The sequence below is a fragment of the Eschrichtius robustus genome, chromosome 1 (genome assembly GCF_028021215.1).
Source record: "Eschrichtius robustus isolate mEscRob2 chromosome 1, mEscRob2.pri, whole genome shotgun sequence".
NCBI classification, from domain to species: Eukaryota; Metazoa; Chordata; class Mammalia; order Artiodactyla; family Eschrichtiidae; genus Eschrichtius; species Eschrichtius robustus.
In genome coordinates, this window is record NC_090824.1 from 47,305,342 (window position 1) to 47,327,657 (window position 22,316).

The 22,316-nt window shown below is 39.5% G+C and overlaps 1 pseudogene; it reads left to right on the forward strand.

Annotated features, from left to right (window-relative positions):
- Positions 1-22,085, forward strand: part of LOC137758481 (large ribosomal subunit protein eL15-like) — a 53,531-nt pseudogene extending 31,446 nt beyond the window's left edge.
- Positions 22,086-22,316: the final 231 nt, after the last annotated feature.

Genomic DNA, 22,316 nt, shown 5'->3' on the forward strand with positions numbered 1-22,316 from the left:
AAAAGTAGATTTATGCCTTATTCATTGTAGTGGTTACCATTTCAAGGTACCACTTTCTGTATTAGTTGTAGTAACAACAGCTATACCAAATAACTCCAAAATGTATACTAACTTAACACGTGAGAATTTGTTTCCCACTCCTCTCCATTCTAAGCAGTAGTGTGGGAGTGGAGAGGAGGCTCTGCTCCACACGGTCATTCAGGGTCCCAGGCTGTTGTAGGTCTGCCATCTTCACCAAGGTCCTCCAGGACACAGACATCCAGGAGAAGAGAGAGAAGGAGATTTCAGAGGTGTTTTGGAACAGGCCCCAGAATAGGGGACATCATAGATGCCCTCATTCCTCTGGCAAGAATCCACTCACTGGCCACACCTAGCTGCAAGGGAGATTAAGAAAGGTAGTTTATCTGGGGTTTCAGGAGGAAAACCACATGGTTTGGTAAATAGCTAGCCAATCTCTGCCTCACCCTTTGATCTAATAATGTCATTCCTGGAATCTATCCTAAATAATCAATCCAAAATATACAAAATTTTACACAAAGGAGTCTTATAATAGTGAAAAAAAACTGGAAGCATACAATATATACAAAAATAATTTAATTAAATTCTACTTCAGTCATTTGATACACTGAATTTCATGCATTTTTAAAGTGGTATTATTGAGACTATATAGAAACACTTGGAAATGCTTAAACTACAAATAGGATGAAGTCAAAGCGGAGCCCAAAATTTTATATACTTGTTACAACTATATTAACTGTTCACAGGACAATAAAAGATTGTAGAAAAAGCACTAATAATTTTTACAGTTATAATGATCATTTAGAGCGTGCCTAAGATGGGCTAGGCAAAGCACTACCAGCATTTGTATGTATTATCTCTAATGCTAACCACCCTGTCAGATAGGTATTACCTGCAGCAGACTGAGTTAGTTGCTAACAGCTCTCAGCCAAGAAGACAGGGCTCCACCCCATTCCCACCCTCAATCACTGGTTGATGGGTCCAGAGATGACCCAATTCTGGCCATGAGACATGTCAGCCAGAGACCTTTTGGAAAAGAGTTTCTTCCCACATAAAAGTAGAATCTTCTGAGGAGAGAGTCCTATTGCCCCCCCATGTCTTGCCTTTCTGCTCTGAATATAATTATGTGAGGCATTATTTATTTATTTATTTTTGGCCACGCCCCATGGCTTGCTGGATCTTAGTTCCCCAAGCAGGGAATCCTGAGGCGTTATTTCTGAGCTAAGGTGGCCATCTTGGGACCATCACTTGACCAGCCTAATAATGAAAATACTTTGGATGTCAAAGAAAAAAAACAGAAAGTAGAGCTTGGACCCTTGATGACATTGTTGAGATGCTGCCTCAGTCCTGCAGAACTGACCTTCAGACTTCTTTTTAAGGGATATAATTTAATGTCTTTACTACTTAAGCCACATATGGTTGGGTGTTCTGTACGTTTAGCTGAAGATATTCCCGAGTGATACTTCATCCTTCCTTTACAGGCCTCACAGCCAGCTAGTAAGAAGCAGAACTGGGATATAAAGCAGGTTGCTCTGGCTCCAAGGTCCAAGAACTCTCTACTCCACCACCATATGGTGAAATCAAAGCATTCTCCCCTGGCTCCTTTTCCTTCAAGTTATCTCATATACATGTACACACACAGCAGCCATAGCCAACAAAATCCCTTTCCCTCTCTCTCCTCGTTACCCTCGGATGCCTATCAGCTTCCCTCATTAACTTGACAGATGGTGTTTTCCGCTGCAGGTGTTTCCGAAATGTCTGTCAATACTATTCCTTTTTGGCATGTCTCTTGATACAGTGATCTTGGAGGTAGATGTTTGAGAAAGGAATGATATCCCCCAAAACATCTTTTTCTGGCCTTGTTTCTGACTGGTTTTGTCAGGTTCAACAGACTGTACTTGAACCTTCACTTTATTCAATGTATTCAATCACTATATACCTTTGGTTTTGAAACTACACTTTCTCCAATGCTGTCCTTTATTTCCCATGTGCTATCTATCCTCCAGCTGTTTGCTCAAAAAAGAAAACAATCTGAAAGAAATCTAAAATGGTAACAAGTACATAGTTGAAATACTATCTGTACTGCCAAAATCACCTTCAGACAGATTCCTACCCACTTTGTGTCTCTGTAGCACATTTTTCACTTTTTTCTGCTTCCTTTATGCACTTTTCTGCTTTTTTATGACTTCATAAAATGAACTTCCTCCCTCTGGCTACTGGTTTCTCTGGCACAGGTCTCCTTTGTTCCCATTTAATTTCTACTCCCTTTTAACTAGAACACAAGAAGCCAGAACATCATGTAGAGAGGACATTAACTTGCTCACCTGGAAAAAGGGACATTTTGTTGTTTACACCCAATGTCTTAACCTCAGAGAGATGCTTGGGAGGGCCCCACCTGTGATGATCTTTCAGATTAAGAATTGTGTTGGATATTTTGGATGCATGCAATCAAATACTGTGTAACAAGCTTCTGTAGATCCTTTGCCACCACCTATTGTAGCGGAGAATGCCTGATAAAGTTGAATTCCCCAGATATAAAAACATGTCCCACTCCCGAGAAGGGCAAACAAATGATCTGCAAAAGGGAAATTGCATCTATGAACACTCTTTCCTCTAAATTCAGAGAATTAACATGCACCTCAAGTCCAAGTCTAAAATTGTAAAGTAGAAAGACACAATTTAAATTTTTACCTTATTTACTACTCAGTGAAACCAAATCATAGAGAATGAAAGAGAAAAACTCAACTCTTGCAAGTTGAAGTAAAGCACTTCAGAGAGAGTCAATAGAAAAGAATTCAGTCTAAGTATTTGGACACACAGCTTTTAGTTTCTCCTCTGTTACTAACAAGCTGTGTGTCCTTAGGCAAAATACTTACTCTTTCTGAACAGTCTTGGTTTTCTTATAGGTCAAATGACAGTAGCGATGATAACATATTTATTCTGAGCTTCATGGTTACGAGGTCCTTCTACATATTTTGATACAACAACCCTGGGAAGTGGGTTAGACAAATCCCCATTTTAGAGATAAGGAACCAAGACTCAGGGAGTTTAAATGATTTGGCTGAAGTTCATACAGTTGCTAAATATAAGATGATATACAAATATAGGTCTTCTAAGTCTAAAATCAATGGTCTTTCTGCTAAGCCCTATTGAGCAGAAAGATACCTATGATGCTATGATCAAAATTCCAAGAAAGTAAGGTTAAATTATTTGTGTGTATGTAGAGAGATTAAGTCCTTGGTTTTCATTTTCTTTTTGTTACCTATATCATTCTTAGGACAAAGGCCATAGAAGTGAAGTGAGAATAAGCCAACCTTCAGAAATAGGAGAAGGGGCTATGTAATTACATAGGAAGAAGAGAAAGAGAGACAGTAATGACAAGTTCGGGACATGATGGAAGGAGTTGTTGAATACTTCCAAATAAGGATTTTTATAAGCCAAGGAATCATTTTGATTCCAATAAATCAGTCTACTTTTTCTCCCTTGGGTACTTTGATTAAAGGATTGTTTAATTGTTTTTTATCCACTATTCATCACGGGCATCTTTATCATCTCAAAAGAAAATCCTGCTGTGAATTAAACTGTGCAGCATAATCAGCTACTATTACAAATATGTTTCCCCCTTAAGTCATCATCCTCTTGGGATATACAAAAGTAATAAAATGAAATAAGTTAGTGTGCTTTATTGCTCCCCGATCTAAACTGTTGCCCATTCTGAAAAAGAGAAGGAACCAGTATATAAGATTTCCAAGAGTTGAGGGATGAGGGATTAGAATCTCAGAGTTACGGGGGAGGGGAACTTATATTAATTTTTTCCTTTGTGAATTTATTTAATCTTTTTATATGTAAATTTTCTAAAATGAATTTGGGGCAGTTTAGGGTAAAAGACACCTATTAAGCCACTACAATTGAAATAAAAACAGCTTTTTTTTTTTTTTTTTGGCCTCACCGTGTGGCTTGTGGGATCCTAGTTCCCCAACCAGAAATTGAACCCGTGTCCCCTGCAGTGGAAACGTGGAGTCTTAACCACTGGACCACCAGGGAAGTCCAATAAAAATAGCTTTTATTTTTCTCTCCATCTTAATTTTCAAGGAGTAAAGGTATCTCACTTCAAAAGCAAATAATAGTAGAAACATATATTGCATCCTAAATACAAATTTTATAACCCCAGAAATTTATTACTAGTTTAACTGTCTACTGGTATCATTGAATGAGGTGAGCAATATAAAGCAGTTAAAGATTTTGCTTCTCTGATACCATCATTGTTGTCATCAATTTTATGAAAAGTGTTAAGTGCCTAATTACAAAAGTCAATATACTTAAAGATTATAGTTTTTAAAAAGTTGAATAGACTTGGTCCCTATCATCATGGAAGCAGAATATATCACATGAGAAGCAGAACAGGAACATTAAACCAAGCCTTGACTGGACGGCAGGGTCAAATGGGATGAAGGCATCTCTTTTATGACCATCAGGGAAGGCTTTGTGGATGAGTTTTGTCTTCAGGGGCTTTGGAATAAGGGAGACAGGATGACTAACTAGTTGCAGAATAGAGAGTGTTTATTAAATGGCATTGCACTGGAGGTAGCAGTGGTTGAACTAGTCTAATGGTCAGTCAGTCTGACATTGGTTGGCAGCCAGTGGAATAAGCATCTTATTGCTGGTGGGGAGAGAAGATGGGGAGTAGCCATGGAAAGTCTGCCTACCAAAATGCTTCAGAGGACTTAGCCCAGACTCTGAAGAGATGGCTCTGCCCGTATACATAAATCTCAGGGTGAAAGGAAGGACAGCACAATTATAGTGATTTAATCAAGATAGACAACCAAATTCAGATAACTTAATGATGGACAAGTATTTGCCAACATTTTCCTCTACACATGTATATTAGCCAATTTTAATCCCGTTTGCGAAAATTGTGAAAGTCGTGAAATGTGAAAATGTGAATTTCAATTGTGAAAATGGTATAAGTCATTCCAATTATCAGAATGCTGATAATGACGTATAATGGTGTAAGTCATTCTAAATATCAGAATGCTGTAAGAATAAAAGGAATAAAGTATTAATAATAAAATGTCAAGTAGAACATTTGCCATAATCAGAGTTAGCAATGTAACATGAAGATCTACTTCATGTTTTCAATTCAGTAATGTAGGATTTAGTTTCTTCCAATTTTCATTATCAGATTTAGAGACTAAATAGCTACTTCTTAATTTTGTTTATTCAAAATACAGAAATCTCTGAGGAGAAAGAAATGAACTAACATTTTTCTATAGAAGCAAAAGTGAGAAAAGATAGTAATTCTATAAAATCTAAGGAAATGTTGATATTTATGATTATTACTATGAAAAGTTTCATTATTTCAGAATTCTTAGTCAAATCTGATAAAATCCCTCTAACTCCCTCTCTCTGACCACTATTCTTCCAGTTCTTCACTCCTTCAATCCGACCTCACTACTTCCTACCTCCCAGGGAGAGCTCCAATCCCACCATACCCACTCCCTTGATCTAATTTATCAGCTTTCCACTTCCATAAACAGCCCAGACAGACCCAATGGTTCCTCAGTTCTATCATGCTATTGACAGAATTCTCAGACCCCTTTTTCTTCACCTAGAGATCAATCCAATTATCTACTGTGTATGTTCCTACATATGGCAGCCAGGTGGATTGCTGCCAGAGTGAATGACTGATCTCCCACTGCAGACACTATTCTGTGTCAGACGTTATTAGGCTCAGGAAATATAGAAGTGACTAAAGTGCCTGTCTCTCTCTCTAGAGACAGACCAATAAACCAAAAATTATATGAGACTGAAATGAGATACCATTACACATCCTACCAGAATGGCTAAATGTTAAAAGTCTCATAGCACCTAATGCTAGTGAAGATGTGAGGCAACACATTTTTGGTAGGATTATAAAATGGTAAAACCACTTTAGGGAAAATCTGGCAGTTTGTTTTAAAACTAAATATAAATATTCTATGACCATAAATTCCAATCCTAACATTTACCCAAAAGAATTGAAGACATATATCCCAAAAAAACTTGTACAAGAATATTCACAGTAGCTTTATCCATAATAGTCAGAAACTAGAAACAGCCCAAGTGAGCATCTGTTGGATAATGGATTTTTTAAAAACTGTGATATATCCATACAATGGAATATCAGTAATACTTTTTAAAATGATACATACAACAAAATGTATGATACATGTATGAATCATACATGAATTCATACATGTATGAATCATACATGAATCATACATGAATGATACATGTATGAATCTCAAAAATATGCTGAATGAGAGAAGTCTTACACAAAAGCATATATACTGTATGATTCCTTTTATATAAAGTTCTATAACACGGAGAACTAGCTGGAAGAAAATCAGAATAGTCATTGCCTCTGAGAGAAGAGGGAGCAGAGATTTCCTGAGCAGGATCATGAGTGAACTTTCCAGAGTAATGGTAATGGTCTGTATGTAGGAAGGGTTTAGGTTGCTCACGTGTATGTATTTAGTGGATCTCATGGGACACTTAAGATGTGTGCATTTCATTGTATGTAAATTTTACCTGACATTTAAAAAACAAAGAACTGCAGACAAACACAGAAGTCCACGTGCTATGTATGAACTCTGAATGATACGTATTCTGAGTTATTTGGAAGGAAGTATATTGATATCTGCAACTTACTTGGAAATGCGTTTTTTAAAAAGATGGATTGATGGGTAGACGGAGTGGTGACAAAGTAAGCACAGTAAAATGTTAATTGTAAAATCATGCAAACTTCTTTCAGCTTTTCTGTCTGCTTGAAAATTTCCATGATTAAATGTTGGGGAAAATTATATGAGAGTACAGAAGATATGTAAGGTACAGAGAGGCGGACAGAAAGGTATTTCACTCTAGGTGTGGAGGAGAATGGAGCTACGTCAGAGATAATGTCAATGAGAAGGTGACGTCTGAGATGTGCTAAATGAATAGTATTTCACCAGGCAGGAAAAGCCTGTCTGGTTGGCTGCAAGCAGCCTGATCTTACTGGAGCACGGGTAAGCATGTAAGGAAGAGGGATCAGGGGTCGGGATAAAGCGGTAAGCAGAGGCCAAATCATAGAAAGTTGTGTGTACTATGCTAAGGTTTATCCTGTTATGGGTGGGGAATTATTGTAGGCTTTAAACATAGTTTGTGGCGCGATAAACCTTGCACTTTAAGAAAGTTCACTCTGAAAATAGCGTGAAAGAGAAATGTCCAACTATGAGACTGGGGGCAGGAAAAAGAGGACAAAGCCTGCTGCAGTAGCTTTGATAAGGGGTAAGAGCAGCCTGACTTAAGACAATGGAAGTGCAGGTGGTGAGGAAGCATTGGATTTGGAAACTGTTTAAGATGTAAGATTGACAGGAGATAAAATTGAGGGAGTTGGTGATTGAGTTGATGTGTGGGGTGAGAGAAAGAAGAGTTGAGAATGATCCTAAAGGTCCTGAGTGAATAATGGTAAAATATAAGGGGTGGGAGAAGCAAGTTTTAGGAGAGAATATGCATTCAAATGGGGACGTGTTTATTCTCTAATGCCTATATGGAATGTCCAGGTGGACCTGTTCAGGAGGTTATTGAACATAAAGCCTGGGCCTCAGTAAGGAAATCAACATTGGATTGATTGATTTCCTTATTTTCTTTTTATCATCTACTCACATCTAACTCATTCCAAAGAGGATTTTGGAGATAACAACCAATACATAGTTAAAGCCATCAAACTGGATGTGATCTGGTGTATGACTAGCCTCTTACAGACTGCAAAGGGAAAAATCAATCGTTACGTTCGACAGCCACTCACATACAGTTTGTGTTTTCTCCCCATGGGGATACAGTCTTCTGTGCATCCATGATGTAATAGAAAGAACACTAAACAAGGAGTTTGGAAACATGGTCTCTGGTTCCAGCTTCCCCGTTAGCAGTGTGACTCTGAGCAACTAATTTAAGCCCTCAGAGGCCTCCGATGTGAGACAGCTGAATTACTTGATCTCTGTGATCCCTTCCAGCTCTCAAGTGGGAATTTTCTTTGAGCTCCATTTCATGGGTTATTATCCAGACCCTTGTCCTCTCTCAGTGACCTTCACTTGGCCTCCAAGGTACTAATTAGCACTTCAACTTGAGAAGGAGAGAAAGAAAGGTTAAAAAAAAAGTATGTGCTCTTTCCCGGATATTATGATAAGAAAATATTAAAAAGGGGAAAACTGATATCACTAAAATTGACGAGGTTTGGGTTTATACAGACTCTCCCTACCCCATAACGTCATAGACAATGTAAATCCAGGTCCCCAACAAGAAAGACCATTTAAAGTAAGTTCATTTAAAGATAAATGAGGAAGTCCATATACTGTGGTTTTCCCATGCATTTCTATAGAAATCACAATGTTTTCAGTATAATAAAAAGAGTGTTCAGCCAACTTCAGAGTTTGATTTTCAAAACAGAAAACAATCAAACTATCATACAACCAAACACAAAGTTCTCTTTCTAAATGTGATGAATAATCACAATCATAAAATTGAAATGCCTTATGACCAAATGACCCGAAAAGAGAAAGACAATAAAGATACATGGAACAAAATGTTGAGCAAAACTGTTGCGAAATTCCAAGTACAGTCAACACGCTATGTTCAAGCCATGAAAAACCTCATGGTACACTGTGAGTGAGCTTTATTCTGGTTTGGGGACACACTTTTCCAATGGCCTTCAGTGCTCCTTCCCATCTCCTCTGTCTGGAAAATGCTTACAGCCACTGTTTTCAAACTTAAGTGTGTATCAAATCCAATGGAGGGCTTATTAAAACACGAACTGCTGGTCCCTACCCTCAGAGTTTGTGATTCATTACATCTGCGAAGGGCCCAAGAACTAGCATTTCTAACAAGTCCCCAAGTGAGGCCGACACTGCTGGTCCAGTAACCATACTTTAAAAACCACTGGCCTTACCTACTTCTATTTCAGAAACCCAGCTCAAATCCCAGTCCCTGCGTGAAAGTGGGGTGGAGTGGGAAGGGGTCTTACTTTCCAGTTTTTCTTCCCAGAAGACTATAGACAATTCTGTCTTACAGCTAGATTACAGCTCTAGTCCTGAATCTGCTCCCATGTCTCTACCCTACCCCGACCCTGGTCCTTCAAAAGTTCCTGGAAAGGAAGGCCCAAATCTTATTCATACTTTTATGTTTCCCAGTAGGTAGAGCAGTGTTTGTCCTCATCAGATACTTAAAAAATGGACCAAATAATAATATTAAATTAATAAATGGATGAACAAAAGAATGACTATGAAATCACTTTTACAGTCAAAGTGCCATGCAAAAAACATACCGCAGATGAATCTCCTCAAGATCTAGTTAAAATGCAGATTCTGATGCAGAAGGTTTGAGGTGGGGCCTGAGAGTCTGAATTTTAAAAGTTCTAAGTCAGGCTAATACCATTCACAGACCACACTTTAGGTTGCAAGAGATTGTAACAGTAGATCCCAACCTTGACTGTACATTAGGACACCTGTGGACCTTTGACAACATAGTGTCTGGTCTACTTCCCAGACCAATTAAGTCAGAATCTCTGGGTGTGGGTCCCAGGCGTCAGTGTCTTTTCAAAACTCCTCAGTTATTTTAATATACAGCCAGAGCTGAGAGCAGTTGCTATCTACCGTAATCACATATGGTATAGTCACCTTACCTTAAAATCCAAACTTATGTGATCCAAATCATGGAAGTTTTATATTATTTATGATTATACTGATATTACCAAATATATAATTTTGTTCTCTTTAAATCACTTAACATAAAATCATATTGTTATCTGGCAGATGTTATCTAAACCCAGCTAGAAAAGAAATTTCTGACGGCTTTTAAAATAAAGTTTTATTTAATGTTTACTTAATGTTTCTCAAACCACCATATTTTAAAAGATCAGTAACTATTTTAGACAATTATAATTATAATATATATTTTTCTTAGGAACAGGGTAATGTACCCCTAAAGAAAGTGCCTTCAACATTCATACATGCCAAATGTCAGATTTCAGGGCATCTGGCCCTGAAATACTGGCTTCCAGAAAGGACCATTGTTTTCACAGTCTGTCTTAAAGAAGCAGAGTCTCTAAGGAGCCCACGAGCCACAACTCAGGAGCCTACCCGGTGCAACCAAATAAATAAATAAATATTAAAAAAAAAAAAAAGCAGAGTCAGGCTTTTTTTTTTTAATCCATTTTAAGAAAAATTATCAAATAAAAATCCATAGGTATACAGAAGATATATAAGAGAGTGTTCTTTCACACTACAGAAGAAAGATCTTAATACACACTTTCAACTATTAAGCCACCAGAGTGCCTTTAAAATAGAATCCAATCTGCAAGTCAACTTCTACCAACTTTTCATAAACACATCTGTGCCACAATGTAAGGAATGCCTCTATGATTGACTTTGATCTTGGTGTTTAAAAAAGCAGCCCAGATACTACTAAACTTTCCAGAGTTGGGGTGATCTGTTTTGATATTCTTCTAGAAATGGGCTACATAATCCATCCGAGGTCCCTGCCACCCAGGCTCCAAGCAGCAAGTTCAGAGTCTTTCCTGGCTAGGATGTGTGTTAAACTGTCATACACAGTACTAGGTAGAGATACTTGGCAGTGCTGCAGATTCTAGTGTTCTGTACCTGATTCTCAGGATAAGAAAGAGAAGCTCAATTATGCATATGGGCAAACCAAAGCTGAGTTCAGGGAATTTGGCCTCTTCCAGGCCTCTTATACTTTAAGAATAAAAGATTAGAATGAAAAGACTTGAAACACTTATAGTTGAAGCTCTTTTTATTAGGTACAACTCTTATGATGTTCCTTTTCTGATAATCTTAAATATCCAGTCAATTGTAATCATCAAAGACATATTTGAAACAGCATGACTTGCATATAAGTATGAGTAAGCATGGTGCCAAGTTCAATAAATTGTGCTGTTATAAAACAACCACCTGACAGAAAGGAGACATGCCAGAAATAAGCCAAAAGCTGTCTACACAAATTTCCTCCTGTACTGAAATTCTTATTCTTGTGGCTGAATTCAAAACAAAAAGGTGCTTTGAACACATTAAGGAAAAGCATTATGAAATCTCAGATCTGACTTTTATTTTCTTCCAATTAATTCAATGCCTTAAAATCCGATTTCCAGTTTTATTTATTTTTTGAAACTCTTCTAAGATCATCAATGGCATCTCACAAAAAAGAGAAAAGTTGCCAGAAATCTGAAGAATACCGTTCTTTCATTCCTGATTTTCAACAAAGGGCAGAATATGAGTTTTATAAAACCAAAGAGGTAAGGTAAGCCCACCACTGATTCTAGAAAAAAATTCTAGAATCAATTATTTTAAAGATATTAAGATAGCACAGGGAACTATATTCAGTAACCTATGATAAATTATGATGGAAAAGAATATGAAAAAGAATGTATATATATATGTATAACTGAATAACTGCTGTACAGCAGAAATTAACACGTTGTAAATGAACTACAATACTTTTTTTTTTTTTTTTTTTTTTGGCTGCGTTGTGTCTTCGTTGCTGTGCACGGGTTTTCTCTAGTTGTGGCAAGCATGGGCTACTCTTCGTTGTGGTGCGCGAGCTTCTCATTGCGGTGGCTTCTCTTGTTGCAGAGCATGGGCTCTAGAGTGCAGGCTCAGTAGTTGTGGTGCACAGGCTTAGTTGCTCTGCGGCATGGGGGATCTTCCCGGACCAGGGCTCAAACCCATGTCCCCTGCATTGGCAGGCAGATTCTTAACCACTGTGCCACCAGGGAAGTACTCAGTAAAATTTTTTAAAAATATTAAACACTTAAAGAGGAAGTTGTGATCACTAGGAACTACCCTGAATTCAAGAACACTCATGACAATTTTTTTTTTTTCCTAAGATTAGTGGTGTGGTAGGAATCACAGACCTGCTATAGATATTATAAATCTGCATTTCAGCAATCATGATACCCTTTCGAACAAGATGGATAAATGTCAACCGCTTTAAAGCATAAGTAGAGCCAAACCCAAAGAATGCTGAGTTATGAATCAAAGTCGCTCTAGAGAGAAATTTCCAAAAGCATTCCGTAGAGCTTTATCCTTGTTGCTAAACTAGTTCATGCTTTTATTGGCAACTTGAATGAGGGTATTTGTGGCCCAATGATCAAACTTTCAGGCAACTTGAAGATGGAAAAGAGCAATAATGGTAAATGACTGAATAGATCACAAAAAGATTACAACTGCCTGCGCCAACTGGCCAAGCGTAATTCGATTAAATTTAACAGGGTAAACATAAAGTTCCTTGATCCAGTTCAGCTACTACCTCCAGGACCAGAACGGGAAAGCATATATTTCTCAGGGTCGATGGATGGGAGAAAACACCAGGAGGTTGCTCAGCACAGAGCCTGCCACAGAGATAAGTCCCCCAAAATGCTAATTATTATTATCATCCTGATTACTCATTATTAGTTACTTTAGTTCATGAGGCTCTGCCAAGAAAATAAATCTCTCTTTTAAAACAAGTTTCAGACAATTGAAAAACAGAGTCACATCCTTCATTCTGTGCCATGTTTCCACTCTGGTGAATGTACGAATGGATGACCTCTTGCCTCACTTCCTGTATTGGGGGAGAAGAGAGGTGCCAATCATGTACTTTGTATCTGTATTAATATGTTAATAATTTGGCCTCGCACAAGCCCTTTACTTGGACTTTCCTGAACTGCCTGCCATATAGTTTTTCCTAAGCAAATCTGAGAAACATTTATAAACATAATAGCTACCATTTATTCAGTGTTTCCGGTGTACCTATCACTCAGCAAGGTATCCATTGGTAGATTGTCTCTAAACCTCACCAAAACCCAATGGGGTAGGTATTATTCCATTTTATGCACAAGGAAACTGCAACTCAGAGGATCATAGAGACTTGTGTTCAAAGAATCAGTGGTCAAGTCCCTCAGTCACCATCTCTCTCCTCCTTGAGGCCAGATAATTGTCCTCAAATATTTTAGCCATCCTGCAATCGTAGCCCCCCCTCCAAGCCCCAAACCACCAAATCCCCGGGCCATTCCTAACCTTAGTAGAATATTGCACACGTGCATTTCACACTCAGCGCGGAGCAGTCATAGCTTCACCTGGTCACTGAGGATCAGCCAATCACAGTTGTGGGAAGGCATCCACGATTCTGAAAGAATTCTTCATTAAAGTCCCAATTCTCATCTCTCTGGACTCACAGAGGCCATTCCTTATTGAGAGTGACCCCCCTTCACCATGGTCACACTAGGACTTGAGAACTAAGGCCCTCCCCTCCTGCAGCTTCTCTCTTCCAAAACTTAAATGACCCCATAAGGGAGAATACACTTCCGGCTAAAAGCTGCCTTTGAGCCCCCAAGCCACCTCATTGTAAGAACAACACCCTTAAGGGGTCGATTTAATTGAGTTATATAGTAAGTGTCATGATAACGTCACCGAGTCCAAGCTCACTCTGCTCCCGCAGGACAGACCAATAAATCAGGAGACGAGGTGCTGAGGCAAGGAATACGACTTTATTCCGAAAGCCGGCAGACCAAGAAGATGACAGACTAGTGTCTCCAAAAAACCATCTTATCGGGGTTTGGATGCCAGTTTCTTTTATAGAACAGAGAGGGGGAGGAGATGAGGAAGTAAAGTAAAAAGGCCATAAGTTTTGCAAATGTCCCCTGGAATGGCCAGCCTCAGGGAGGAGATGTGTTAATTTCTTCTTTCTTGCAGCCATCCACAGGTGGACAAGGTCAGGGTGCTTCCCTGAACAAAGGCACTTTGGTTTAACATTCAGGCAGAGGGCGGTGTTCCCCAAGGCAGGTCACTGTGTATAGACAGTATCCTTTTAGTGAACAAAAGCAAAGGAAAGCAAAGGTTAAAGTGAAAGAAACAGATCCAACATGTAGTCAGATTTGGCTCTTCCCTGTTACAATAATATGTAGTGGAAGATCCATTTTCAGCAGGTGATTCCATTTAGGAAGTAATTAAAGAAGATGTTAAAGACCTCTCCATCACTGCAGTGTCACAAATTGCTTATCCATCTCACGGGGACATCTGTGACGCAGGGACATCTCACGTGAGAAACCAGAGGTAAAGCAGGCAGGATTCCAGGCTGATAAATCAAAGTCAGAATCCCAAGTGTCCAGCATTCTGGGTTCACCTTTTCTGTAACATCTAAATGCGCTGGCTAAAACCCTCATTCTAAATACTACACAATCCAGAATTGTAACAGGGAAGAGCCAATTTCGACTCCATGTTGGATCTGTTTCTATGACTTTAACCTTTGCTTTTCATTGCTTTTGTTATTATAATCATACATAATGGCCTGCCTCAGGGAACCCTGTCCCTCTGCCTGAATGTTAAACTAAAGTGCCTTTGTTCAGCTCACAGTTAGACAATCTGACCCTGCCCACCTGTGAAAGGCTGCAGAAAAGAAGAAATTAACTCGTCCCCTCCCGATGCTGGCCATTCCAGGAGATGTTTTGCAAGACTGATGGCCCTTTTTACCTTACTTCCTCACCACCTCTCCCTCTCTATTCTGCCTTTTTACTTTACTCCCTCTTTGACGGTATAAAAGAAACTGGCATCCAGACCCCGATACGTTGGTTTTTTGGGGACCCTAGTCCACCACCTTAGTCTGCCGGCTTTCCGAATAAAGTCGTATTCCTTGCCTCAGCACTTCATCCCCCGATTTATTGGCCTGTTGTGCAACGAGCAGAGTGAGGTTGGACTCGGTAACAGAATCTCTGGTGGGATTTTCATTCATTACAACATTTTTTTATTGAGTGACTATTGTGTGTCGAGCTCTATTCTAGACACTAGAGATAAAGCAAGAAAAACACAGATTTAAAAAAAAGTCCTGTCCTCATGGAGCTTACATTCTTTGTGTGTGCTGGGAGTAGGGAAGTTGGGGATGGGGTGGGCTTATCTGGTGAGTCCATTCTGAAGCCTGTAGCCCCCTGTATCCTGGTAGCTGCTGCCATCTCTCTCTGCCGTGGTGGGCAATACCACCCCCACTTTCTTCACTCTCCACAGAGTACCACTAATACAAGCTGGTGTATAATAGGTTTTTGTCGGGGGTGAAGGGTAAAAGAAGATGATTGCATTAGTGAAACGCAAGAAACAACTTAAAATGGAATATTAAATATTGCTGATCTAAAAAGCCACTACCCATTCTCCCTGGTGGGCTGTTTCTTGCTGGCCATATTCTCCCTCAGGCTCTGGCTTATTGCCGTCTTCTCCCACCTCTCTCCCAAGATCCTTTTCCCAGCCCCTGGTTCTCCTAGATGCCAGCCTCTGACCCTCAATTTCCTTTTACTTTTCTCATGCAAAGCAATTCACCCACAGCTTCTGGACTATGCCCTGGGGTGAGGTGGATGGAGAGAGAGGGGCTTCACCTTTCCCATCCAAAAAGTCAGCCAAGATATTTTTTAAAACAAAGAGCCATCTTTCCTGTTTTGAATCATGCCACCCCCGTACTATGTGAAGGCAGCTGCAGTCTGTTCTAGTTTCAATAGAATTTTTTTTTCTCATTGCCGTCAGCCAGCAATTGTGGGAAAACAGTATGCAGAATGAATTGCTAAAGACTACCAGTAAAGTGGAATTTTAAGCACTCTCATTAACAAAGCCTTTGGAAAATGTCATTAAAGATTCCAAACAAGTAAGCAATCAATCCCAGTAAACTCAATATAGAACAAGTAGAAAGTGAGAGCCTTTCAAAAAAAATAAAGCTGGATCACTACCTCACGTATTACATTAAAATGACTTTCAAATATATCAAAGATTCAAACAGAAAAAAGGGTCCACAAAAATAATAGAACATGATTGACGTTTCAAAAAACAATATTTGGGGAGTAGAAAAGACTTTGTAAGTATGATATTGAATCTAGAAAAAAAAAAAGAAAAAAGTTAGCAATCTGACTGAATATAAATATTAAACTTCCACAAAGCAAAATTACCATAAATCAAGTCCAAAAAAAGTGTGAGAAAACGTTTAATACAAAAAACAGATTAGAGAATAAATTCCTCAATAGACAAAGAACTCAAATGTCATCGAAATGAACAACAGACATTTTAAAGGTAGGCAAAGGATATGAACAAACAGCAACACACACACGGTCACTAAAGATATGAAAGTATGTTCAACTTTGCTCCTACTTAAATAAATAAACATTTTGAAAAGGATATTGTTTTCCACCTAGCAGATTGGCAAATACATCAAAATTTACAATACCAAGTGGTGGTAACAATAAGAGGAAACACTCATTTTCATATATGCTAATGTGTAATGTAAATCGGTGCAAACTTTTTGATAGATACTTAGGTAATATCTGACTCAAATTCTACCTTGGGAATTTTTCCTCAGATGTATGTAAAATGATGTTTTCGTGCAGCATTGTCTATCATGACAACACAACTATAACAGTGTAAATGCCTATCATAGGAGTGGTTATTTCAATTATAGTGCATTCATACAATAAAATACTGTGCCACCATATTAAAGAATGAAGATAGTTATATCATAGACATATTATTATGGAAAGAAGTAGTAATACCATTTGTATAAAGATGTATACATAGCACTTTTGAATCTCAATTCAAAAATTGAAGAGTACCCAAAAAGTGTAACTTTATTTCTTTTGAGCTGTATATAATGTCTATATTGAATTCCTATTCAACCAAATGGCAAAAACCTAATCGTAACCGATTTGATGTCCCACTTTCCTGAAGGTTGTTATTGTTGTTTTTAGCTCTGCAAAGGGTTACTTTTAAGTTCTGGGGGAGCTTACAGCTTGGCAAGACCTTCAACAGACAAAGACATCTGTTCCCTTGAATGGTCATCTATCCACATTGGCTTCCACGAGTCATCTTTTTTCCATCTGGTCTACCATGATCAGTTCACCAAGGACTAATATTTAACTGGTACCCACCCGTAAAGGTAGGACAATGTTTTAACCAATTTTTAAAATATTGAAAAACTTCTAATTGGTAAACAGACACTGCTTTAAGCACTCTCCTTCACCCACTAGACCTGGCCACCTTCCCTCTCCTCTACCCAAGGAGCCTTCCTTACCTCCTCCACAATCCAACAGCTAAAGGGTTATTGTCAGGCACAGCCAGAGCTTCCAGGAGCCTGCTCTAGGGACACAGCCAGTATGTCTTCAGACTGGCAAGTATGCTATGCCTGCTGCTAAATATTGTCAAATGCTGACTCCCTCAAAACACTGCCGAAATAGTCTGTTCATAAAGCAAAGCTGAGTTTATTGCTTACTGTAGTAAAAGGAAAGCACTACACTGACAGAGTCTTAGTTGTATTTTGAAGTGGAAAGGCAAAGTTGGAATGTTTATGAGGTTTGGGGTTTTGGTTTAAGGCAAGTCTTCAAATAAGGGGATGGTTTAATTAATATTGGGGAAGGATGATGATATAATAGTTTAGGATTGGTGTATACAGCAAGGTAAGGGGTTTTTTTTAAGTTTTATTTTTATTTATTTATTTTATTTGTTTATTATTTTTGATTGCGCTGGGTCTTCGTTGCTGCGTGCGGACTTTCTCTAGTTGCAGCGAGTGGGGGCTACTCTTCGTTGCGGTGCGCGGGCTTCTTATTGCAGTAGCTTCTCTTGTTGCGGAGCACGGGCTCTAGGCGTGCGGGCTTCAGTAGTTGTGGCATGTGGGATCTCAGTAGTTGTGGCTCGTGGGCTCTAGAGCACGGGTTCAGTAGTTGTGGCACACGGGCTTAGTTGCTCCATGGCATGTGGGATCTTCCCGGACCAGGACTCGAACCCGTATCCCCTGCATTGGCAGGTGGATTCTTAACCACTGTGCCACCAGGGAAGCCCAAGGTAAGGGTTCTGAGGCAAGGGTTTTAAAGAGTCTTGGAGAATAAATCATCATTTGATGTTATGTATTAAACACTTAGATGTTTATTTAAATGGGTTTTTAGGGAAGTTCTTAAAATGGGAAATACAGGTATTTGCAGTTTTTATCTTCTTGGTTAAGAGTTTCCTGAAATAATAAATATAGATGAAGACAATTAAATAGTTAAGTTACATTAATGTAGAAGACATACTGTTTATACACAGATAGTTTCATTTCTCATTGTTATGGTCATTCATAAGCCTGAGCTGAAGGGTAGGCCCTTAACATCTGGGAGTATGATCAACCCAGATGTTCACTACTCCGAGTTGTCATGACTGAGTATCATGTTTCTTAAGGTTTCTTTTCAACCTCCTTAAGTGTAAAGTTTTTCTATTTGTTCTTTGGATGGTCATTTGTTGGATCATTTGATGGATCAGTGACTACACAATGGGACTTCGACTAAGAATACCACTCATCTGAACACCACAGCACAAACAAATACTAAGAGAAGGATTTATGATCAGAGTTTGTAGTCCACTTTTCAGCCAGGATCCAATATTACCCAAATTAAACTAAGAAAAAAGATCTCATCTCCAATATGAAGAGTCTATAGAACCAGGTATGGAATATTAGCCAAATTGCCTAATTTCATAATGTCTTTGTTTGCTTCCTAGAGCTTTTTAACAATATTAAAGATCCCAAAGAGGTCTGCAGGAATATAAATACAACAATACAACATTTTTTCCAAAACCAGCAGAAGATACCATTCAAGAGGCCAATATTGTATCTAAAATGCTCTATTCTGAACCAATGCCTGTCCAATTTCATGAACCTCTTGGATGAGATCTATAGCCTTGGTAGACCTCTGGGCCACAAGATTTCCCTACTTTCTATACTTCTTATGAAATATGAAGGGAAGATGCTGAAAGAAGAAATCAGTCCAGAATTCCCCTTGGGCAGTTAGGGTTTCAATTCTCCAATCAAAACCAAAGTTTTCTCCTTGATTTACATTATCTAATAACGTCTTGTTCTGAGAGGGAAACGAATAGGCCAAAATGGGCTCTGTGTGAGGACAGGAACTATCAGTTTACCAACATAACAAGTTCCCATTTAGTTTGCAAGGAGTGTCTAGTAGCCCTTTCTATACTAATCCAATACCAGTCTTAAAGGGTCCCCTTAGATCTGTTTTTAGTCAAGATACCCCCTAAGGCATTGTCACATAGTGTTGTAATATTTTGGCTCCATGAATCAAGAATGATCCAGGGCCAGGCAATGAAATTTGCAAGTAGCAAGATCATTAGCAAAGGGACATCCCTGGTGGCACAGTGGTCAAGAGTCTGCCTGCCAATGCAGAGGACACAGGTTCGATCCCTGGTCCAGGAAGATCCCACACGCTGCAGAGCAACTAAGCCCGTGCACCACAACTACTGAGCCTGCGTGCCCCAACTACTGATGCCCGCACGCCCTAGAGCCCGTGTGCCACAACTACTGAGCCCACATGCTGCAACTACTGAAGCCTGCGTGCCTAGAGCCCGTGCTCCACAACAAGAGAAGCCACCGCAATGAGAAGCCCGTGCACCGCAACAAAGAGTAGCCCCCGCTCTCCACAACTAGAGAAAGCCCGCGCACAGCAACAAAGACCCAACGCAGCCAAAAATAAATAAATAAATAAATAAATTTTTTTTTTTAAATTGAGGCTTTATAGGGAACATAGATAAAGGTAGCCTTATATCAGCAAAAGAGGCAATAAGATAGCTATAAAAACAAAAATCAAAAGAATACAGGTTAAAACATGACAATATATGGTCTTGTTCAGTGGATCTTGGGTAGAAGCTGTCTATGTCTCATGTAGTCTTCTGTTTTATCTGGAAGTCTTGGATGAATGGTGTCTCTTTCCAAAGACTTTCTACTTTGGAGGGTTCTTAAGAATCTTCAGTTTGAGTTCTCCCGCAGTGACTTTATTGCAGTGATTCAAGGATGGTTTATGCCTCTTTAATTAAGAGGCATGAATCCAAGGAACAATGCTTTGGAATATCACTACCATTCTAGTTAGCTAATAGGGTCTTTTCCACCAGGGTTCAAGAGCTGTCTTTCTGTTATATTTCTTCCAAAGGCCAGATCTTCAAGTTTTAGGTCATAAAAGGAATATTTAGATGTTTAGGAAAGGCTACTCATAGTTGCTGATAAGACTGTGTGTACTATATGAATTCCCTGCATGTCTACTTGGTCATGTCTATTTGCGATAAGATGGACTCTAAAATTGGGGGAAATATTCCTAGATGCATGGCTGGCCTGTTAGTAATCCATGAGAAGAGAGTCAGTGAAATTCAGAAGAAAAACTGAGTTCATTGTCATTAAAGTCAATAGCAATGTCTTAGGACATAAAAATACAGGAGTCTCTAAGACCTTTGCTAATAGAGTTTTGGAATTCGATTTGTATTTTCTGCCACTCCTGAAGATTGTACATAACATAGAACAGTGAAGTTTCTGTTTAAGTTGCAGGCTTTGCAACGTTCTTAAATAATAGTCTCAGGAAGGGGAATGGGATTAGAGACATAGGTTGGAATTCCCCAGGTCAGAAACAAAATCAAATAAGTTTGTTTGCTATTGTTGGAGCCATAGCTCTCTGACAAGGAAAAGATTCAATCTACCCTGAGAATAAGCAAACAGGAGTTTGCCTCTGTCTAGAATGTAGAAAGCTGGAAAGAGTTTCACTCCCATCCTAACAACAAGAAAATGCCAGATAATGATATTTCTTAAACCCATTCAAGACCTGAGGTCATAATGCAACCAAAAAGACTGAAACCCAAAAAAAGACATACCCTTCCAAGAAGAGATGGGACAAGAGCACTGACTCACATATGGCAGAGTACTGGGGGAAAAAAAGACACTAGGTGCCATAGATGCCTGTAGGAAGAATCCAGCTAATATTTACAATGAACACTAAAGTTGGAGTGTGGACTACCATGAGAGGATAAAGCCGTAAGAGCAGTAGACACAAATGGAGTTCACACATACTCACAAGATCTTCTCCATGAACCTCCACCAGCTGCTGACAAGAATGATTGAAGCAGAGCAGGAAACTGGCAAATCCTCCTTCAGTGAGGCATGAATGAAGAGAAGTGGCCACCACTATGCAAACCCTTGGGACTTCCCTGGTGGTCCAGTGGTTAAGACTCTGAGCTTCTACTGCAGGGAGTGAGGGTTTGATCCCTGCTGGGGGAACTAAGATTCCACATGCTGTGTGGTGTGGACAAAAAAAAAAAGTGCAAACCTTATCCAGTCCCTATTCCCCTATGGATGAAGAGACTTAAGATATTGGAAGAGCAGAGAGAATCCTGTAATATCCAGGGCACTGGTGATGACCCATTGCAACTGGGGAAAATGTAAAGGAAAAAACCCTCTACTGCTGAGAGTGGAGCAAGAAACAGTCCTGTGCCCAGATCACTAAAGATCTCCTAGGATTAACAGAAGGGCAGAAACTCTCTCCTATACAATATCCACCAAGGTCTGGCGGCAGCCATCAGGTGAGCCGAGATAGGCGCTTACAAGTACATACAGGAGCTATGGAGGAAGAAGCAGTCAGACATGATGTGCTTTCCGCTCAGGGTGCGTGCTGGCAGTTACTGCCAGCTCTCTGCACTGCACCAGGCCCCCCTGCTGCCCCCCACACCGGGCCCAAAGAGTCACGCAGGCTGGGGTACAAGGCCAAGCAAGGTTATGTCATATACTGGATTCGCGTGTGCTGCAGTGGCCGCAAACGCCCAGTTCCTAAGGGTGCCACCTACGGCACGCCTGTCCACCATGGTGTCAACCAGCTGAAGTTTGCTCGAAGCCTTCAGTCTGCTGCTGAGGAGTGAGCTGGACGCCACTGTAGGGCCCTGAGGGTCCTGAATTCTTACTGGGTTGGTGAAGAGTCTACGTACAGATTCTTTGAGGTTATCCTCACTGATCCATTCCATAAAGATATCAGAAGAAACCCTGACCCCCAGTGGATCACCAAACCAGTCCACAAGCACAGGGAGTTACGGGGACTGACATGCGCAAGCAGAAAGAGCCGCAGGTTCCACCACACTATCCGTGGTTCTCGCTGCACAGCTTGGAGAAGAAGCAATACTCTCCAGCTCCACCGCTACCACTAATATAAGTAATGTTTGTAAAATTCTTACCTAATAAACAGTTTAGGACATTCGTGTCTACTTAAAAGTGTTTTTTAACTTGTCTGTTTAACTAGTTGTCTGCAGATTGACTCATTGAATGCACTGTCAAATTATGAAAGTTAAAGTGCAATCATGTTTGAAGACTTTAAGTGATGGTATATCTTGTTTCTAATAAGGGAAATGCCTGTGTTTTTGCTTTATTAGGGAGTTGATATGCCCGTGTTTAAAATGCTGTTTGGTACAATCGGTGTAAAA